This window comes from Tachypleus tridentatus, chromosome 4 (assembly GCF_004210375.1).
Source record: "Tachypleus tridentatus isolate NWPU-2018 chromosome 4, ASM421037v1, whole genome shotgun sequence".
Classification (NCBI taxonomy): domain Eukaryota; kingdom Metazoa; phylum Arthropoda; class Merostomata; order Xiphosura; family Limulidae; genus Tachypleus; species Tachypleus tridentatus.
In genome coordinates, this window is record NC_134828.1 from 14,950,508 (window position 1) to 14,974,129 (window position 23,622).

At 32.4% G+C, this 23,622-nt stretch overlaps 1 long non-coding RNA gene across 1 annotated transcript; it reads left to right on the forward strand.

The window, feature by feature from the left end:
• Window positions 1–14,293: 14,293 nt before the first annotated feature.
• Window positions 14,294–23,257, forward strand: LOC143248237 (uncharacterized). The gene is made up of 3 exons (XR_013026833.1): window positions 14,294–14,502; window positions 19,137–19,266; window positions 23,054–23,257. It is a non-coding gene; the product is annotated as an uncharacterized LOC143248237 (long non-coding RNA).
• Window positions 23,258–23,622: the final 365 nt, after the last annotated feature.

Genomic DNA, 23,622 nt, shown 5'->3' on the forward strand with positions numbered 1-23,622 from the left:
CTACTTGTATATAATATTCATTGTTAATAACAATACTACTTGTATATATAATTGTTAATAACAAAACTACTTGTATATCTCATTGTTAATAACAATACTACTTGTATACCTCACTGTTAATAACAATACTACTTGTATATAATATATCATTGTTAATAACAATACTACTTGTATATAATATATCATTGATAATAACAATACTAGTTATGTAGAATATCTCATTGTTAATAACAATACTACTTGTATACAATTTCTCATTGTTAATAACAATACTAGTTGTGACGAATATCTCATTGTTAATAACAATAATACTTGTATACAAATTGTCATTCTTAATAACAATACTAGTTGTGTAGAATATCTCATTGTTAATAACAATACTAGTTGTGTAGAATATATCATTGTTAATAACAATACTACTTGTATACAATTTCTCATTGTTAATAACAATACTAGTTTGTAGAATATCTCATTGTTAATAACAATACTAGTTGTATATAATATATCATTGTTAATAACAATACTACTTGCATATAATATATCATTGTTAATAACAATACTATTTGTATATATCATTGTTAATAACAATACTACTTGTATATAATATATCATTGTTAATAACAATACTACTTGTATATATATAATTGTTAATAACAATACTACTTGTATATCTCATTGTTAATAACAATACTACTTGTATACCTCACTGTTAATAACAATACTACTTGTATATAATATATCATTGTTAATAACAATACTACTTGCATATAATATATCATTGTTAATAACAATACTATTTGTATATATCATTGTTAATAACAATACTACTTGTATATAATATATCATTGTTAATAACAATACTACTTGTATATATAATTGTTAATAACAATACTACTTGTATATCTCATTGTTAATAACAATACTACTTGTATACCTCACTGTTAATAACAATACTACTTGTATATAATATATCATTGTTAATAACAATACTACTTGTATATAATATATCATTGTTAATAACAATACTACTTGTATATAATATATCATTGATAATAACAATACTAGTTATGTAGAATATCTCATTGTTAATAACAACACTAATTGTGTAGAATATCTCATTGTTAATAACAATACTAGTTGTGTAGAATATCTCATTGTTAATAACAACACTAGTTGTGTAGAATATCTCATTGTTAATAACAACACTAGTTGTGTAGAATATCTCATTGTTAATAACAATACTAGCTGTGAAAATATCTCATTGTTAATAACAACACTAGTTGTGTAGAATATCTCATTGTTAATAACAACACTAGTTGTGTAGAATATCTCATTGTTAATAACAATACTAGTTGTGTAGAATATCTCATTGTTAATAACAACACTAGATGTGTAGAATATCTCATTGTTAATAACAATACTAGTTGTGTAGAATATCTCATTGTTAATAACAATACTAGTTGTGTAGAATATCTCATTGTTAATAACAACACTAGTTGTGTAGAATATCTCATTGTTAATAACAATACTAGTTGTGTAGAATATTTCATTGTTAATAACAACACTAGTTGTGTAGAATATCTCATTGTTAATAACAACACTAGTTGTGTAGAATATCTCATTGTTAATAACAATACTAGTTGTGTAAAATATCTCATTGTTAATAACAACACTAGTTGTGTAGAATATCTCATTGTTAATAACAACACTAGTTGTGTAGAATATCTCATTGTTAATAACAATACTAGTTGTGTAGAATATCTCATTGTTAATAACAACACTAGTTGTGTAGAATTTCTCATTGTTAATAACAATACTAGTTGTGTAGAATTTCTCATTGTTAATAACAATACTAGTTGTGTAGAATATCTCATTGTTAATAACAACACTAGTTGTGTAGAATATCTCATTGTTAATAACAATACTAGTTGTGTAGAATATCTCATTGTTAATAACAACACTAGTTGTGTAGAATTTCTCATTGTTAATAACAATACTAGTTGTGTAGAATTTCTCATTGTTAATAACAATACTAGTTGTGTAGAATATTGCATTGTTAATAACAACACTACTTGTGTAGAATATCTCATTGTTAATAACAATGCTAGTTGTGTAGAATATCTCATTGTTAATAACAACACTAGTTGTGTAGAATATCTCATTGTTAATAACAATACTAGTTGTGTAGAATATCGCATTGTTAATAACAACACTAGTTGTGTAGAATATCTCATTGTTAATAACAATACTAGTTGTGTAGAATATCTCATTGTTAATAACAACACTAGTTGTGTAGAATATCGCATTGTTAATAACAACACTAGTTGTGTAGAATATCTCATTGTTAATAACAATACTAGTTGTGTAGAATATCTCATTGTTAATAACAATACTAGTTGTGTAGAATATCTCATTGTTAATAACAATACTAGTTGTGTAGAATATCTCATTGTTAATAACAATACTAGTTGTATATAATATATCATTGTTAATAACAATACTACTTGCATATAATATATCATTGTTAATAACAATACTACTTGTATATATAATTGTTAATAACAATACTACTTGTATATAATATATCATTGTTAATAACAATACTATTTGTATATATCATTGTTAATAACAATACTACTTGTATATAATATATCATTGTTAATAACAATACTACTTGTATATATAATTGTTAATAACAATACTACTTGTATATAATATATCATTGTTAATAACAATACTATTTGTATACATCATTGTTAATAACAATACTACTTGTATATAATATATCATTGTTAATAACAATACTACTTGCATATAATATATCATTGTTAATAACAATACTATTTGTATATATCATTGTTAATAACAATACTACTTGTATATAATATATCATTGTTAATAACAATACTACTTGTATATATAATTGTTAATAACAATACTACTTGTATATCTCATTGTTAATAACAATACTACTTGTATACCTCACTGTTAATAACAATACTACTTGTATATAATATATCATTGTTAATAACAATACTACTTGTATATAATATATCATTGTTAATAACAATACTACTTGTATATAATATATCATTGATAATAACAATACTAGTTATGTAGAATATCTCATTGTTAATAACAACACTAATTGTGTAGAATATCTCATTGTTAATAACAATACTAGTTGTGTAGAATATCTCATTGTTAATAACAACACTAGTTGTGTAGAATATCTCATTGTTAATAACAACACTAGTTGTGTAGAATATCTCATTGTTAATAACAATACTAGCTGTGTAAAATATCTCATTGTTAATAACAACACTAGTTGTGTAGAATATCTCATTGTTAATAACAACACTAGTTGTGTAGAATATCTCATTGTTAATAACAATACTAGTTGTGTAGAATATCTCATTGTTAATAACAACACTAGTTGTGTAGAATATCTCATTGTTAATAACAACACTAGTTGTGTAGAATATCTCATTGTTAATAACAATACTAGTTGTGTAGAATTTCTCATTGTTAATAACAACACTAGTTGTGTAGAATTTCTCATTGTTAATAACAATACTAGTTGTGTAGAATTTCTCATTGTTAATAACAATACTAGTTGTGTAGAATATCTCATTGTTAATAACAACACTAGTTGTGTAGAATTTCTCATTGTTAATAACAATACTAGTTGTGTAGAATTTCTCATTGTTAATAACAATACTAGTTGTGTAGAATATCTCATTGTTAATAACAACACTAGTTGTGTAAAATATCTCATTGTTAATAACAACACTAGTTGTGTAGAATATCTCATTGTTAATAACAATACTAGTTGTGTAGAATATCTCATTGTTAATAACAACACTAGTTGTGTAGAATATCTCATTGTTAATAACAATACTAGTAGTGTAGAATATCTCATTGTTAATAACAATACTAGTTGTGTAGAATATCTCATTGTTAATAACAACACTAGTTGTGTAGAATATCTCATTGTTAATAACAATACTAGTTGTGTAGAATATTTCATTGTTAATAACAACACTAGTTGTGTAGAATATCTCATTGTTAATAACAACACTAGTTGTGTAGAATATCTCATTGTTAATAACAATACTAGTTGTGTAAAATATCTCATTGTTAATAACAACACTAGTTGTGTAGAATATCTCATTGTTAATAACAACACTGGTTGTGTAGAATATCTCATTGTTAATAACAATACTACTTGTGTAGAATATCTCATTGTTAATAACAACACTAGTTGTGTAGAATTTCTCATTGTTAATAACAATACTAGTTGTGTAGAATTTCTCATTGTTAATAACAACACTGGTTGTGTAGAATATCTCATTGTTAATAACAATACTACTTGTGTAGAATATCTCATTGTTAATAACAATACTAGTTGTGTAGAATTTCTCATTGTTAATAACAATACTAGTTGTGTAGAATATATCATTGTTAATAACAACACTAGTTGTGTAGAATATCTCATTGTTAATAACAATATTAGTTGTGTAGAATTTCTCATTGTTAATAACAACACTAGTTGTGTAGAATATCTCATTGTTAATAACAACACTAGTTGTGTAGAATATCTCATTGTTAATAACAATACTAGTTGTGTAGAATATTTCATTGTTAATAACAACACTAGTTGTGTAGAATATCTCATTGTTAATAACAATACTAGTTGTGTAAAATATCTCATTGTTAATAACAATACTAGTTGTGTAGAATATTTCATTGTTAATAACAACACTAGTTGTGTAGAATATCTCATTGTTAATAACAATGCTAGTTGTGTAGAATATCTCATTGTTAATAACAACACTAGTTGTGTAGAATATCTCATTGTTAATAACAACACTAGTTGTGTAGAATATCTCATTGTTAATAACAACACTAGTTGTGTAGAATATCTCATTGTTAATAACAATACTAGTTGTGTAGAATATTTCATTGTTAATAACAACACTAGTTGTGTAGAATATCTCATTGTTAATAACAATACTAGTTGTGTAAAATATCTCATTGTTAATAACAACACTAGTTGTGTAGAATATCTCATTGTTAATAACAATACTAGTTGTGTAGAATATCTCATTGTTAATAACAACACTAGTTGTGTAGAATATCTCATTTTTGATAACAATACTAGTTGTGTAGAATTTCTCATTGTTAATAACAATACTAGTTGTGTAGAATATCTCATTGTTAATAACAATACTAGTTGTGTAGAATATCTCATTTTTAATCACAATACTAGTTGTGTAGAATTTCTCATTGTTAATAACAACACTAGTTGTGTAGAATTTCTCATTGTTAATAACAATACTAGTTGTGTAGAATTTCTCATTGTTAATAACAATACTAGTTGTGTAGAATATCTCATTGTTAATAACAACACTAGTTGTGTAAAATATCTCATTGTTAATAACAACACTAGTTGTGTAGAATATCTCATTGTTAATAACAATACTAGTTGTGTAGAATATCTCATTGTTAATAACAATACTAGTTGTGTAGAATATCTCATTGTTAATAACAACACTAGTTGTGTAGAATTTCTCATTGTTAATAACAATACTAGTTGTGTAGAATATCTCATTGTTAATAACAACACTAGTTGTGTAGAATATCTCATTGTTAATAACAATACTAGTAGTGTAGAATATCTCATTGTTAATAACAATACTAGTTGTGTAGAATATCTCATTGTTAATAACAACACTAGTTGTGTAGAATATCTCATTGTTAATAACAATATTATTTGTTTTTCTTCAGGTGTTATTATTGACTTACACATGCCAGGTTTCGAGATGTTTGAGTTGTATCCTGTATGGCCACTGTGGATACGATGAAGGTAGATGTTCGACATGTGTTGTTGAAGCAAATTCATCTGTCAAATGTAAAGATACTGCAGGCACATTCACAAACAGGTTTAGTAGTGATATATTATTAGTAGCAGGTCAGAAAATGAACTCTGACCTCAAACAAACATAACAGGTTGTATAACCGTACTTCAGAATCAAACAAAACAGATTGTCAATTCATGTGCGTGTGTGTGTGTGACTGTTGCTGGTAGATGGCGCGGCCACTGCGAACTCTGTGTCTCTTTAACTGCTCATAAATCCTGATTGGAATATGTCACCATCACACATATTAAATATTTCTATACAGCGGGTTCCGGTCTTTCCAGTTACTGAGATTTGTTACTCCTTAGCCTGTACCTTTAAAGACTAATTTGCTTTTAGTTGAAGAAGAGATTAAATAATTCACAAAAGTTGTTATATCGCTGTTGTTTATTGTACTTTATTAAACCCCTAAGAACAGTTTATTGAAGTTTATTAAATGTCCTGAAACAGCTATTTTTGTTACTCATAAATCTGTAGGAATGGTTGGTTGTTTTTATTTTGGTCATAAACTTTATGTTATAAGTGATAAACTATACACTTTACTGCTGTGCCACTCCTGTATATTATTATGACCATTGTTTATTCGTATTTTCCACTGTACTAACTTGTTTCATTACTATCTGTACTATGCCAACCGCGGTTATCAAAACCAGACTTTTAGCATTGTAAGCTTGCGGATTTACCGCTGAGCCACTCAGAGGCACTATTCTAAGTATGTTGGTCTTAGGATATAGCGCAAAACGCTCTGTTTGTGTCTGTTTCTTCTTTTCGGACATTCACGTAAAACAACTCAAGGTCTACTTGTTGATGGACCAGAAGAAAGGCAGCTAATCTGTCGCACCCGCCGCCAACTCTTGGATTACACTTATCAGACCGACAAGTTGACCATCATCCATAAAATACATGAACGTATCTTAAAATGTGTAGCGTTAATTTTGTATTTTTATATTTTGTTTTGTAGTCGCGAATGCGAACGAAAAACCCGGCATCACAGATCCATAGTCCAACACTAGCCATCACAGATCCATAGTCCAACACGTTAGCCATCGCAGATCTACAGTTCTGCACACTAGCCACATCATATTTATAACCCTATACATTAGCCACCATCGGTCCATCGTCCAAAACATTAGCCATCACAGATCCATAGTCCGACACATTAGCCATCTCAGATTTATAGCCCTACAAACATTAGCCATCACAGATCCATAGTTCGACACACTATGTACCACAGATTTATAGTCCTACACATTAGCCACCAGAGATCATAGTCCAACACATTAGCCACCACAGATCTAAAGTCTGACACACTAGCCATCAGAGATTTATCGTCCGACACACTTATCCACCATAGATCTATGGTCCTACACATTAGCCACCACAAATTTATTGTCTGACACACTAGCCACCACAGATCTATAGTCCGACACACTAGCCACCAGAGATTTATAGTCCTACACATTAGCCACCACAGATCCATTGTCCGACACACGAACCACAGTAAGTCCGTTATCCAGCATACTAGCCATTACAGATTCGTAGTAAAAAAGTCTAGCCACTGTAGAACTACAGTCCGGCACTACAGACCCATAAGCCGACACACTGGTCACCACAGACCCATAAAGGTCCATGTGATTGTATTACTATCTTAGTATTTCAAATCAGTCGCTTTATCATATTCAGAACATTAATATGCAAAAGATCATTCAGAATATATTGAAACAAATCAGATATAAATATTTAATTTTTCGACTACTTATATAAATGCAGTCATGCTTTACTTTTGACTTCAAAGTGTGTTAATAAATTTAATAACACAGGTAAAGAATTTTGTTAACGTAATTTTTAGGCAGTAGTTGTCACCGTGTCTGTGTTGTCAAATTAAAATTTTTCGGTGGGACAACGTTAAGTCTACAGCATTATAACGCTTAAATCCTGGATTCGGATCTCTGCAGTGAAAGCAGCAGAAAATCCGTTGTGGCTGTGTTTTAAGAACAAATAATGTCTTACTAACTGGTCAACGGATATCATCCTAGTGAAGCTAAGGTTCAAGACCTCACGTCCTGTTACCCACCACCACCATAAAAAACCAACGAAAAAATGGTCTGATGAAGGTAAAGTGACAGTTGGTAGTGAATGGTGACACTTTCTCTCTTATCTATCACTAAAAAAAACTTGCAATGACAATATTTGGGGGAAATCAAACAAAACAATTGACTGATTGTTTGTATTGTATTGCCATCTATCGGTATGGTTTAGCATCAGCAGATAATTTGAAATAAAGGTAAATACTTTAGAAAGAAACAAAAGTACCCAAGAAAACGACAGTGTAAATAAAAAATGTTTGCACTTAAGGGATTACTAACCATGGCAGGTGGGTTAAGGCGTTCTACTTGTAATCTGAGGGTCGTGGTTCGAATCCCCGTCGCACCAAGCATGCTAGCCCTTCCAGCCATGGGGGCGTTATAATGTTACGGTCTATCCCACTATTCGTTGGTAAAAGAGTAGCCCAAGAGTTGGCGGTGGGTGGTGTTGACTAGCTGCCTTCTCTCTAGTCTTACACTGCTAAATTAGGGACGGCTAGCGCAGATAGCCCTCGTGTCGTTTTGCGCGAAATTCAAAACAAACAAACAAGCATTACTATGGAAAATAATTGTGTTGCTTTTAAGCTAATTTAATAACAAATAACTCGCTGTCGTCAAATAATGTTTAAAAGATTTTTATAGCAACAAATAGCTAACTTATAAAGTTAAATCCAACAGGTTCTCACACAACCAAGAACTACACAGTTCTGGCTGTGCTAGGCCTTTTCATTGAGCATTGCCAGATCAGTGGTAATGAATGGTACTCCAAGGGGCTTTGTACATCACTAACGATGACTGTTTATAATATTGTTATTCCTGTTACTTATCTCTTGAAGAACTAAAGAAAAATACAACAACTTACATTTCATATAAATATTTTGAAAAAATACATGATTTAATACTCGTTGCTGGTAATAAAAAAAACATTGTTGAAGACTAGCACTACGTATGAAAAATTTCTATAATAAATTATATATTTTATTAATAAAAAACATGATTTTTTTAAGACACAAAATACGTAGACGTCAAACATTCAATAAATTTGTAGGAGGTAGGGGTGGATATCCACTAACGTTTATTTCTGATGTTTCTATATCAGTATACGTACATGCATTTCATAGGTTATTTATTGCTGTGTACGTGAAGTAATTGCGTGTATTTTGTGCTAAACAAGAGACTGCAAAACAGTCGTGCAATAAGATTAGGCATCACTGTGTGGCCTAAAATGTTCCGAGTATATATCTCCTGGTGTGTATGGTACATGCGATGCAATATGTGTTGTGCGTGTGACACAGTATTACACAGTAATATAGCGTAAACTCCGTACAAACAGTATTCGCAGTAAAAATATTATTTAACGCGTATAAGAAGAATAAACGATCGTCAATAATCTGCCTTGATCGACTTGATTCGTCCTGAAATGGTCAGCATCACTAGGTCACTGTGTTGCCTTGATCGACATGATTCGTCCTGAAATGGTCAGCACCACTAAATCACTGTGTTGTCTTTATCGACTTGATTCGTCCTGAAATGGTCAGCACCACTAAGTCACTATGTTGTCTTGACTTGATTCGTCCTGAAATGGTCAGCACCACTAAGATACTGTGTTGCCTTGATCGACTTGATTCGTCCTGAAATGGTCATCACCACTAAGTCACTGTGTTGCCTTGATCGACTTGATTCGTCCTGAAATGGTCAGCACCACTAAGTCACTGTGTTGTCTTGTTCGGCTTGATTCGTTCTGAAATGGTCAGCACCACTAAGTCACTGTGTTGTCTCGATCGGCTTGATTCGTCCTGTAATGGTCAGTACCACTAAGTCACTGTGTTGCCTTAATCGACTTGATTCGTCCTGAAATGGTCAGCACCACTAAATCACTTTGTTGTCTTGATCGACTTGATTCGTCCTGAAATGGTCAGCACCACTAAGTCACTGTGTTGTCTTGATCGACTTGATTCGTCTTGAAATGGTCAGCACCACTAAGTCACTGTGTTGTCTTGATCGACTTGATTCGTCCTGAACTGGTCAGCACCACTAAATCACTGTGCTGTCTTGATCGACTTGATTCGTCCTGAAATGGTCAGCACCACTAAGTCACTGTGTTGTCTTGATCGACTTGATTCGTCCTGAAATGGTCAGCACCACTAAGTCACTGTGTTATTAAGGTTCTTCTTAACACAGAATAAGTACTTGCAAGATGCGACTGGCAACACCATCCAGTCACTGAGAAGTTTCAGTACAGTGAAGGAACACTTACTTATAGAAGGTGTGACCAGAAGAGCTAAAATTAAGTAATAAAGAAAGTTCAAGTTTGGATATACCTCTGTGGACACTTTCTTTACTATATGCAAGTAAATCTAATGGACTGCTTTCACTTTGTGAGGTTGGAGGTTATTACATCTGGTCGAGCAGAATTCTTGTATTCTGGAACCAAAAGTTCAAATGTCATGTGGCCTATGCAGATGGTAGTCAAAGCTTGTAACATACAGATTTTTCTCTGTCTGTAGATACGCTAAACAATCATAGGCCAACATAAGCAACTACCATAAAATCCATCACTTCATAAAAGAATATAAACTCATAATTTTCTTTGACAATTAATAGTTTCAACGTGTGAGGTTCTGAGTGAAAAATATTAATGCTGTCTAATGTTCTTTCAATTGTTGCAAAATGCTTATCGAAATGTTCATCAATTCTCACGCTTTTATGCTCTGAAAGTAACACTTGAATAAGATGTTGTTATTACAATGTTCATATCCTCATCTTACAGATATATAGAAGTCACACGACACAATTTCAAAAGTCCATCCACAATGACCAGTCAGAAATCAAAATCTAAAGCTTCATTTGCAATTTCACAATCAAAGTCACCATCATGCACAATGGATCCTCTGTGGGCTTCACGATGATAATTGCGCTGAGAAGTGTATTTTTCTGTTTGGTTTGACAAATGTGTTTCATCAATGACCTTGTCCTCAAGCATCTCAACGGTAAGTCTCTGGACTTACAATGCTATAAACCAGGTTTAGATACCCGTAATGGAAACAGCGCATTGTGTAGCCTTGTGCTTAAAACAACAACCAATAACCTGTTGTGTACCAGTTCCTTTAGTAAGCAGTTCCTGTTGAATATCTCTGAAGAGATACCTCATCACATTCTGCTGCCTTCAATAAGTGATAACACTTTCTAAGTAACTCCAACTAACTTTTTGTCATTTTATTCTTCCTGTTTGTGCCTATAACCACTAAGTTTAAGTGGTGTGTGAAGCAATGTGTGTGATATTCCTTTACGGTCATATCTTTCACACGTGTCTATAGTCAAATACAACGGCAATTAATAATTACAACAATCATCATAATCTTTGGCACGCAGATTATCATATGAAAGATTATGCTTTACAGAAAGATTCTGCAAATAATTGGATATACTCGTTGTCTGAGAACATTATCATATCTAATAAAGATTTGATTACTTCTCTATTTTCATTGACGTACCTAACATCGAAAGAAAGTTGATGTTTTTGTTGTAGTCAGGTGGACAAATGGACTAGTAAGCTGTGTTTTAAATGTCGTATACAACGTATATCAGCACTAGCTGAGAATAACTTGAGATACATCCAGGGAATTCGTGTGGATTAACTCTGGATTTTTGTAGACGTTTAGCTAAGTCTGGATTCCAGTTATAAATAAGTTCAAAATCGAGAAAGTATCCAATGTTGAATGAGAATATAACCTTATTGTGTTTTCTGAAAGAAAGATTTAGAAAAGGCCAAAGTATTTCTAATTGATATTAACTTCTTATCAAAACAAGCTAACTTTAGGGATTGAAACTAAAATCCAACCTGGTAATGTTAAGTATACGTTTCTTACATTCTCACTTATAAAGATCAGTATTCGTTGTTTCATCATTTAGATCCACTCACTGTTAAATCAACTAAAAATTTGCATCTTCTTGGTTAGTAGTAATAGCTTAATCATTTCTTCCCAGCTGATCATTATAAGTACAGGAACAATCGCTACAAGTTTCCATGTGACAACATGATGGTAGTTATTAACATTTCTTGTTAATGCCATCTTTAGATTCTAGTGCCTTTGGGATATCTTGTTAAAATGTCATGTCATAACAAGATTTGTCAAAAACCGGCTCTGGAAAACATAGAACAAGCATCATCTTTGGCTTTATTATAACCCAGACAAGAGCATTAAGTAAACCATTGAGTTTAACAAAATGTCTTCTCAAAATTAGTCTTGAGATAATAGTCCAGTTTTGGTTGGACAAGTCCTCTTCTGATATAAATATTCTGGACCTTGAACTAGGAAAGTTAACATCAAGGTTAAATTCCAGTCCAAGAGTATGTTTGCTGTTAACACGAATGCAATGAGGGTAACAGTAGCCATAATAGGTTAGGTTGCCATAAAATGGATGACGAAGAGATTTCTGGCCAAGAGGAACATTAGCTGTGTGGGTGTCATTTCAAAGAAACCCGTCGTTATTGTTTAGTGTAAAGAATCTAACTTAAAGTGTCCCAAAAGCTGCAATAATAGTAGGCTTAATACTTCTGTTCAACTCAGATAATATTGCGCTTTTGTTTGTACGTTATAACTGTAACCCTCGTGAAAAGCTTGATTTTTGCACAACTTTTTCTAACGTTAGGGTATTGGAATGGGGCACAGATTGTAATCCCGTGGAAGTTTCGGTTGCATCAGAAGTCGAGAATGTTGCTTCATTAGAGGATGAAGCAAAAATTTCGTTGTACATATATGTATTATTTACTCTGCTGAAAATGTAATACAAACCTCACTGTTCTAGTATTGTGTGTGTTTGGTTTGTTTTGAATTTTGCGCAAAGCTACACGAGGGCCGCTAGCCGTCCCTAATTTAGAAGTGCAAGACTAGAGGGAAGACAGCTAGTCGTCACCAACGAATAGGGGGATTAACCATCACATTATAACGCCTCCACAGCTGAAAGGGCAAGCGTGTTTGGTGGGACGGGGATTAGAACCTGCGATCCTCGGATTACGAGTCGAGTGCCTTAACCACCTGCCGAGCCATGTTTGCATTAAATGTTTAGTCATACGACTATCCTATTATAAGCTAAGATGAATTTGTTTATTAGTTCTCTAGCATCTTAGGCTCTCGCATATGATCTTATTAAATATGGTTTAATCAACTAGAAATGTTTCAGGATGTGTCAAGAGGAAGTTATTTTATTTTTTTAAATACATACATTTCATAGCTTTAGTGCTAGCTAGACAATCAAGATCAATGGATTTCAATAATTTCGTTGTTAAATATGTTGAGTCTTTATATTGGAACTGGCACACATGAGAGAACAAAAAAGAACAACTTTCATAAACCACTCACTCATTGTGCATTGCGCGGGTACATCCGCTGGTACAACAAAACCAAACAATTTGTTTCTGGATGGTAGCGTATTACGTAATGTTCATATAAAGATTTAATCTTGCCTGAGTACAGCTTATAAATCAGTTTGACGTATTTCGTTTAATAAATAAATAGTGGAGCTGAGACATAGTTCTTAAAAGTTACTCTTTAACAACATTACTAAAATAAATTTATGCGGCGTTTTAAATGTACTGTATAAACGTTAGCTCAATATAAAAAAAATGACAAGTTAAAGGCAATAGTAAAAAAAACTACAGGAAACCTTCAAACTTGGTCCATAAAACAGGAGAGCTTGGGAAAGCTTTTGTTTGTTTGTTTTGGAATTTCGCACAAAGCTACTCGAGGGCTATCTGTGCTAGCCGTCCCTAATTTAGCAGTGTAAGACTAGAGGGAAGGCAGCTAGTCATCACCACCCACCGCCAACTCTTGGGCTACTCTTTTACCAACGAATAGTGGGATTGACCGTCACATTATACACCCCCACGGCTGGGAGGGCGAGCATGTTTAGCGCGACGCGGGCGTGAAACCGCGACCCTCGGATTACGAGCCGCACGCCTTACGCACTAGGCCATGCCAGGCCGCTTGGGAAAGCAAATAACGACATTAACAGCAAAAATAACTGTTTCACTTCATTATGAAACAGATTTATGGGTTTATACGTATTATTTAATTTGTAAAATAAAGCTTAAGCCTTAAACATTATTTCGAATTCATAACGTGGACTGTTAAATGGCGGTCAAATAGAAAACACTGGGTTCCTTCGCGTTAATATAAAATAAATCATTTTATTTTGTTAGTCTGAATTTATTTCATCAGTGGTTATCAGGTGAAAAATAACCAGGTGACGCTTTATTTAACACTGTTTCGTCACATAACACCAATGATGAAAATGAATGTAAGAATTATGGTTAGGGTACGCGGATGTCAATGTGATGTTTCATCATCATAGAATAATGATGTTTAATTTGAGATACTAATTTTTTGAACTTTGGGGAATAAGCTTCAAAGTACCATGACAAATTGAAAATATTTTGTGTTCAGTGATTTAATTAAACAACAAGTAAATACTTGGCAGAAGATATGCTATTGCTTGTAAGTTGTAACTTGAAGTTACAATGTAAGTTGTACTATGAGACGCTTAATCTTAATCGTGGTGTCAAAAAGAGAAAGAAGGGGGGTTACTTAGTCGAGTACTAGAGTCAGTATAGTGGGAGTAGGTTTAATAATATAAGTGCAGTCGTTTAATTCTTAGCATTTATAAGCATTTATTATTTATTCATACGGCTGTCAGTCATCTAGATTTTTTTAGGGAGGAGAGGGGTTAAAGAGGAACTTTGTATTTCAAATTGCACATTTTGAAGAAACTTTTATAAAAAATAACTGGTTTCAACTTTCATAAAGTGAACTATACAGCTAATAAGATTTATAACTTAAAAGTTTTGTAATACATTAATTTTAGACAGGAAGATAATGTGTCTTCTTTTCTTGCAAATACAGGTTGTAGAATGCTAAAAAATTTAACTTATTAGTCAACTCGATGTGGAATGCTCAAAAAGTTAAATTACTGGTAAACTTGGAGTTTTTTTTTGTTTGGGTATTTTTGCCCATTGTTTTAGCACAATAACTTTTTTTTTTTTACTTACAGTAATGTTGTGAGATGAAATCCTATCTGTAGTTGTCAGGGACAGGTACATAGCATTTAAAATTCATTTTGCTCACTAGTAGGCTTTCCTCCAAACAGATTTTATCAAAACAATGACAAATCATACACGCATATAATTTTACGAACAACAAAAGACATGGTCCATCTAGGCCAACCCACCCACTGCACTAAACTCTACAGCAAAAGGAAAACACTAAACCTGCTCTTATCACTTATATATTTATTTGATGGGAGAATTCCCTTTATAGACTTAAGCATCTCAGTCAACTCCCTTCTAATTATTTCTCTTTTTTTCAAGAAAAAAAGATTTTCAGAGATCTTAACCCATTCTTGTATGAAAGCCTTTCCATCCCAGATGTCATCATTAGTATCCATCATCTGAATCCTTTCCAACACTTTGATGTCTTTCCCAAGATAAGGAACTCTAGACTGAATACTAATTAAAATGTTGCCTAACCAGTGACCCATATAATGGCATTATAACCTCTTTAGACTTGTATTAAATATTTCTGTAACTAATAACCTAAAATTATATTTGGCCCACTACTAGCAACAGCACACTGTTTGGATGACTTGAGATTGATGAACCTTCATACCAGTCTTTTTTCTTTTTTCCCATAACACTCTTCAGTTATTATTATGGGACAGTTATTCCCAACAAAATTATAATTAAATTTGTGATATCCCATGTACATTATCTTGTATTTATTATAATTAGAAGTAAGCACTGCAGCCATTTATTTGGTCAACTCACCAAAGAATCCAAATTTTTTTGTTAAGCAGCTGCAGCATCCTCACGCTCCAAACACTGATATCATCATCACATTTAAATTATTTATTAACAATTATTCATCTGTGTCATTGATGTAAATTAAAGGAACAAAGTTCCTAACACAGACCTATGTTGAAGCTAACAAAGTTCCTAACACAGAGCTATGTTGAAGCTAACAAAGTTCCTAACACAGAGCTATGTTGAAGCTAACAAAGTTCCTAACACAGAGCTATGTTGAAGCTAACAAAGTTCCTAACACAGAGCTATGTTGAAGCTAACAAAGTTCCTAACACAGAGCTATGTTGAAGCTAACAAAGTTCCTAACACAGACCTATGTTGAAGCTAACAAAGTTCCTAACACAGAGCTATGTTGAAGCTAACAAAGTTCCTAACACAGAGCTATGTTGAAGCTAACAAAGTTCCTAACACAGACCTATGTTGAAGCTAACAAAGTTCCTAACACAGAGCTATGTTGAAGCTAACAAAGTTCCTAACACAGACCTATGTTGAAGCTAACAAAGTTCCTAACACAGACCTATGTTGAAGCTAACAAAGTTCCTAACACAGAGCTATGTTGAAGCTAACAAAGTTCCTAACACAGACCTATGTTGAAGCTAACAAAGTTCCTAACACAGAGCTATGTTGAAGCTAACAAAGTTCCTAACACAGACCTATGTTGAAGCTAACAAAGTTCCTAACACAGACCTATGTTGAAGCTAACAAAGTTCCTAACACAGACCTATGTTGAAGCTAACAAAGTTCCTAACACAGAGCTATGTTGAAGCTAACAAAGTTCCTAACACAGAGCTATGTTGAAGCTAACAAAGTTCCTAACACAGACCTATGTTGAAGCTAACAAAGTTCCTAACACAGACCTATGTTGAAGCTAACAAAGTTCCTAACACAGAGCTATGTTGAAGCTAACAAAGTTCCTAACACAGAGCTATGTTGAAGCTAACAAAGTTCCTAACACAGACCTATGTTGAAGCTAACAAAGTTCCTAACACAGAGCTATGTTGAAGCTAACAAAGTTCCTAACACAGACCTATGTTGAAGCTAACAAAGTTCCTAACACAGAGCTATGTTGAAGCTAACAAAGTTCCTAACACAGACCTATGTTGAAGCTAACAAAGTTCCTAACACAGACCTATGTTGAAGCTAACAAAGTTCCTAACACAGACCTATGTTGAAGCTAACAAAGTTCCTAACACAGAGCTATGTTGAAGCTAACAAAGTTCCTAACACAGAGCTATGTTGAAGCTAACAAAGTTCCTAACACAGACCTATGTTGAAGCTAACAAAGTTCCTAACACAGACCTATGTTGAAGCTAACAAAGTTCTAACACAGAGCTATGTTGAAGCTAACAAAGTTCCTAACACAGAGCTATGTTGAAGCTAACAAAGTTCCTAACACAGAGCTATGTTGAAGCTAACAAAGTTCCTAACACAGAGCTATGTTGAAGCTAACAAAGTTCCTAACACAGAGCTATGTTAAAGCTAACAAAGTTCCTAACACAGAGCTATGTTGAAGCTAACAAAGTTCCTAACACAGAGCTATGTTGAAGCTAACAAAGTTCCTAACACAGAGCTATGTTGAAGCTAACAAAGTTCCTAACACAGAGCTATGTTGAAGCTAACAAAGTTCCTAACACAGAGCTATGTTGAAGCTAAGCTACATTACAGTCTAATAAACTTGCTTTTCCTTCCATTACTAACTCTTATTATTCTTGTAATGATACATCATACCCTATTACTGCAAAGCATTTTCTAATATTTAATGTAATTTTTACAGTGTGAATAGAAATACTGTACCAGCGAAAGTTAAATATTTATATATGAGTCCTACTATTATAATGTAAAGCAGTGTTTGTCAACCATCAGCTTGTCAGTTCATTGGATTCTATGAAAAGAAACAAAAACTGAGAGCATTCCTATTTAAATCACAATGGTTTTCGTTTGTACTTGCATCTTAGAAGTCCGTGACAGTTTAAAGAGGCAGTGAGCCTGTACGTTGTACTGAAAGTCTGGTGTAAGAAAGTAATGACTTAAATTTTGTAAAATCATTCAGTGGTTGGTGATACGACCAGCATGTAGTGAAAAGAGAAAGATACTTAATATTGAGTAAAATGATAAAGTTGAAAGAGGTTCCAGCCACAACCTCAGATGCCGTGCAGAATTGTTTTGAAATGGATTTTAGACTTTATTAAATACATAGATGAAGTAGTTTGCTACCAGTTCTGACAAATGTGTTTAATGTAACTATTTTTAACTTAATTGTACTTCTAAATAAAGTTTATAAAAAAAAATTGACATAAAAATAGAAAGGTGCGATTTCCTAAACTCAGAGTTTATAATTTGTAGCTATGCCTGTGCAGTTAGCACTAACATAATTTGTTTGTAACTTTTAAATATTTGTGTATTACATTGATAGGAAGTATTGTATTTTATCATATTTAACTATTTTTCATATAAGCTATCCAATATGGTCACCAGTGTGGCTAAAGCAAACACAGTTGTGTAATGAATTTATGCATTAAAAACTCTCTAAAGTTAAGATAGTTATACTTTTGTGGGATGGCTTTCCACCTATGAACTTTTTTTATCGTTAGTATGAGAAAATTAATTTTGCTACAAGCCAAAGCTACTGTCAAATTCTTTTTCAAAGCCTAAGAATGTGGAGAATTGTAAAAATTAAATACAAAGCAATGTGTTATGAATGGTTTTTTTGTTTCACTGACAATACAGAGTTCAAAATAGCAGTTAGATCATTAGGTTATACCTGTAGCATTTGAACATGTTCATATACTGGGGCCTAATAAATTGCTTGAACTTTACCGTCTGACCAGTGTTGCTAATTGACCATAGGCCATGTACTTTTGTGATGTTGGCAGACAAGTATATAGTCATAGAATTGATTTTGTTTCAAGAAACAGTATGTCTTATAACAACATAAGTCTGCTATGAAACTTACACGTGCTAGAAAGTTTAAAGACGTAGTTCCTGTTAATTAACCACAAACTATATTATTAAGTGCTATTGGTAGTATATATTGGGTATAGATTAATGAAGAATTCATTAGTCATGAAAATATGTGTTATTTTTCAGTGTTTATTATTGCTGCTAGCTGAAAAACCAGTGTTACTGAACACTTTGAGAAAAATGTCGTTTTGTTTGCAAGTTCTATCATCTAAAGCTGTTGTGATTAGTAGTAAATGTGGTATCATTAAAATGTATAGGCTTAAGTTTCTTTTTCTCGATGTTTTTAATGTTGTTTGATTTTGTTTCTTGTAGTCAAATGGGAGAAAACTAAAAGGTATTAACAATACACTTGTAAGGCCATTCAGAGGACAATAGCCAAATAATGTGGAACTGAGGAAAAGCAACATATTCTTGCAAACTGTTTGAAAAAGGGAGATATGAGGTAAGTTAAATTCTCCAAGTACTTCTGATTCAGAACAAACTTACTTGCTAAGCCTATTTAGAAACTGTTGATTTTTATGTAAATCAGATCATTTTCCGTTGTTAAAACATTTGCAGTTACCTACATTATTTAGTACAAGTTGAAGCCTGGTAATATGCTGAGTCTACAAACATTTTTGTAGACTTCAGTATATGTTTTTTTTATTTCTTTGTATCTATGACTTTCTTTTTGACATGTGATTACATAGTACAAGTACAGACTATGACCTGTTCTTGGTCTTGTTGAGAAGTAGAAATAATTCATGTATTCAAGTAGGTTTTAATTAGACGTAACTTTACGTTTATCTAAGTGTAGACTGCTCGTTATGTACCTTCCAAAAGTTTGAATACACCACCTAAATTGTTCCTAGAAAATTAATATACCACTCATAATGGATGCTTATATCTGTAGTTCTAACATACCAAAACATGGCTTTGTCTAAAGGGTGTCAAACATTAAAATCTCACATTGTTAACACTTACGCTTTGTAACTGTGTCAGGATTTGGTGAGGATGAAATCCCACAGTGTTAATAGTTATGCTTTGTGACTGTGTCAGGATTTGGTGAGGATAAAATCCCACAGTGTTAATAGTTATGCTTTGTGACTGTGTCAGGATTTGGTGAGGATAAAATCCCACAGTGTTAATAGTTATGCTTTGTGACTGTGTCAGGATTTGGTGAGGATAAAATCCCACAGTGTTAATACTTATGCTTTGTGACTGTGTCAGGATTTGGTGAGGATGAAATCCCACAGTGTTAATAGTTATGCTTTGTGACTGAAATCCCTCATTGTTAATATTTATGCTTTGTGACTGTGTCAGGATTTGGTGAGGATGAAATCCCACATAGTTAATACTTATGCTTTGTGACTGTGTCAGGATTTGGTGAGGATAAAATCCCACATAGTTAATACTTATGCTTTGTAACTGTGTCAGGATTTGGTGAGGATAAAATCCCACAGTGTTAATACTTATGCTTTGTGACTGTGTCAGGATTTGGTGAGGATAAAATCCCACAGTGTTAATACATATGCTTTGTGACTGTGTCAGGATTTGGTGAGGATAAAATCCCACATTGTTAATAGTTATGCTTTGTGACTGTGTCAGGATTTAGTGAGGATGAAATCCCACAGTGTTAATACTTATGCTTTGTGACTGTGTCAGGATTTGGTGAAGATAAAATACCACAGTGTTAATACTTATGCTTTGTAACTGTGTCAGGATTTGGTGAGGATAAAATACCACATTGTTAATAGTTATGCTTTGTGACTGTGTCAGGATTTGGTGAGGATAAAATACCACATTGTTAATAGTTATGCTTTGTGACTGTGTCAGGATTTGGTGAGGATAAAATACCACATTGTTAATATTTATTCCTTGTGACTGTGTCAGGATTTGGTGAGGATGAAATCCCTCATTGTTAATAGTTATGCTTTGTGACTGTCTCAGGATTTGGTGAGGATAAAATCCCACAGTGTTAATACTTATGCTTTGTGACTGTGTCAGGATTTGGTGAGGATAAAATACCACATTGTTAATACTTATGCTTTGTGACTGTGTCAGGATTTAGTGAGGATAAAATCCCACACTGTTAATACTTATACTTTGTGACTGTGTCGGGATTTGGTGAGGATAATATCCCTCATTGTTAATAGCTATGCCTTGTAACTGTGTCAGGAGTTTGTCACCAAGATGTAAATATTAGGTCAGTCAGCATTTTTGTTTTCTCCAGGTTAGTAAAAACTAAACTGCAGATAACGTCTCTTTTTACCAAGACCTACATGAGCTTTTATAAACTTGATAAAGGAAGGATAAGGAACTCTAATCTGAAGTGAAGTCTTAAGTTGCTCAGACGTGCACATTTTTTATTCAGAAAATGTATGTCTCACTAGGAGCTGTACAGCAAACAACCTCTGCAAAGAAACTGGCCAATACAAGTGAAGAAAGGGAAATGGGAGACTATATTGTGTAATGTAGAATACCAGTAGAGAATACAAAACAACATAGCCAAAGTAGAAAGATTTGTTATTGTACCAAAGCTTGGATGAAACTGGGCTGGATGCATCAGTGCTAACGTATATAAGAAGACAGTGAGTAGAAGAAGAAAGGATGCAGTGGGTTAGTTTGGGAAATTGCATCCAAGAAGCCTCTGATTGTGATTATAACAAACCAGAAATTGTAGTTAGTGAAATAAAAATTACTTAACATTGGAAGCAAAAGATATGAGTCCAGTATGTGAAAACATAATTGTGATATAGTTGAATGGGAAGTGTGATATAAAGGTAGAAAGGCTTAAGTACACTTTGTATAGTTATATAACTAAATGTACTTCTGCAGGATCCCTAAAAGTGTTCTAATTCAAGAGTAAAGAAACCCAATATTTAGAGTAATAAATATTTCTATTTCTTGCTTTTTGCAGGTCATATGTCATGCTGTATTCTAACATACAGAATTCATAATTTTTTCTTGTGATTCACAGCATGCATCCATATTATTGACATCACAACAGTACAACTGTTAAACTTTCTGTATGTGTTATCATTTTAGTGTCAACTGACGGACAACATTCTACTGTATTGTAGTGCAAGTGGTTGAAACAGATGGTTCCCTCCAGGTGGCTTTTGAAAAAATAATGAAAATTTGATTCAGACTTATTCCTATTTACAAGAATTTCATATGTGTTATGTCGTACGTGTTATCATTTTAGTGTAAACTGACTGACTGACAGACAACATACTACTGTATTGTAGTGCAAGTGGTTAAAACAGGTGGCTTTTGGAAAAATAATGAAAATTTAATTCAGACTTAACCCTATTTACAAGAATTTCATAAATATATATTTGTACACACACACACAAACTAAGATGCTAAATTATGTTTGTGACATTTTTTATGAAGTGTGTAATTCATATAGTTTTGTTTGTACAACATCTGGTAGATTGCAATTAACTCAGTTAAAGTGTTCTATCTAATAACAGCAACATAGAAGTAATAATAATTAATATTGTGAAATTCGTATTGTAATCTATGATTAAAAACTGGAAGATGTTCAAGATAAACTAACTGCTTATTTATGGTAAAGGTAAGTTGCAGGAAATATGATATGAATGACATGCTGCCATCTTATCAGTTGTAAAATATTTTACGGCTTGTATTAAGCTACATTTTTGTAGTTGATTATTATTTAGCATATTTTTAAGCATATTATTACAGTACTAGATTTATATTTCAAAAATAAAATTTTTTTCAGTCTTAGAACTTCCCGTTAATATCTTCCTGCACAGAAACCTCAGTGTTTATGCTGTTTATTTCTGATACAGATTAGTAGGTAGTATTTAATTTTCTCTTCTCTTAAGTATACTTGAATTTTTATTTCATCATAAGATTTGTATTATTATAATGAACAGTTAATATTGTAACAAGTATCAGTATACACAATCGTAAGACTTCCAGATGGGTGAATAAAACAAAATTAATCTTTAATGGTTAGTTGAGGAACAGTGATAACAAAATACGACTTTTACAGCTTTATATTTAGTTACAAAATTGGTCACCAGGTGTCAAAAGATAACCTTGCATTTATAATAAAGTGCAACAAGTAGTTTTATTTAATCGTAATAATGTTAAATATTATTAAAGTCTTAAGTCTTAAATATTTTGTTATAAAAGTTGATATGTATCATTATTACTTAGCAAATGTCATAGCTGAAAGAAAGATATGACTTAGGATAAGTTATTTTATCTTGCAGGTCCTTGAAATGACAGTCATGTAGAGGTGATGCTGATATTTTTCACAAATGATCATGAAGGAAAGGAACCAAAGAGAGAGAGAGGGATGTCATCATGGTGAGAAATCTTGATGCTTATCTCCAATTCATGGAAAATATGAGTGAGAAATGGACCGTGTACACAGTAGAATGTTGGTGAAATAATAAAAATATTTGTAATTATTACCTGTTTGGCTGATTGTTTTCAATTATGTAGTCTGCCAGAATCCAGTCTGGCTATAATTGATTTAATAAAATTCGGAACAAAACAGATTTCACCAACAACAAAAACATGAAGCTTTGTGTTGCTATTGTTTGTTATATCCTTGCTTTTACGATTGCTTGTTTTTTAATTGAAATAATTTCCATTTTGTATCTCAGGATGGTTGGTATGGGTATTCATACTTTTACTAATTAAGCAAAGAACAAGGTTTCAACTTTCCTAGGTCATCTTCAGATCAAAACATTGTTCTTTGCTTTATAAGTAAAAGTGTTTATTCTCATACCAACCGTCCTGAGATACATTTTTACTTCAAGTGGGTTTCTTGTCA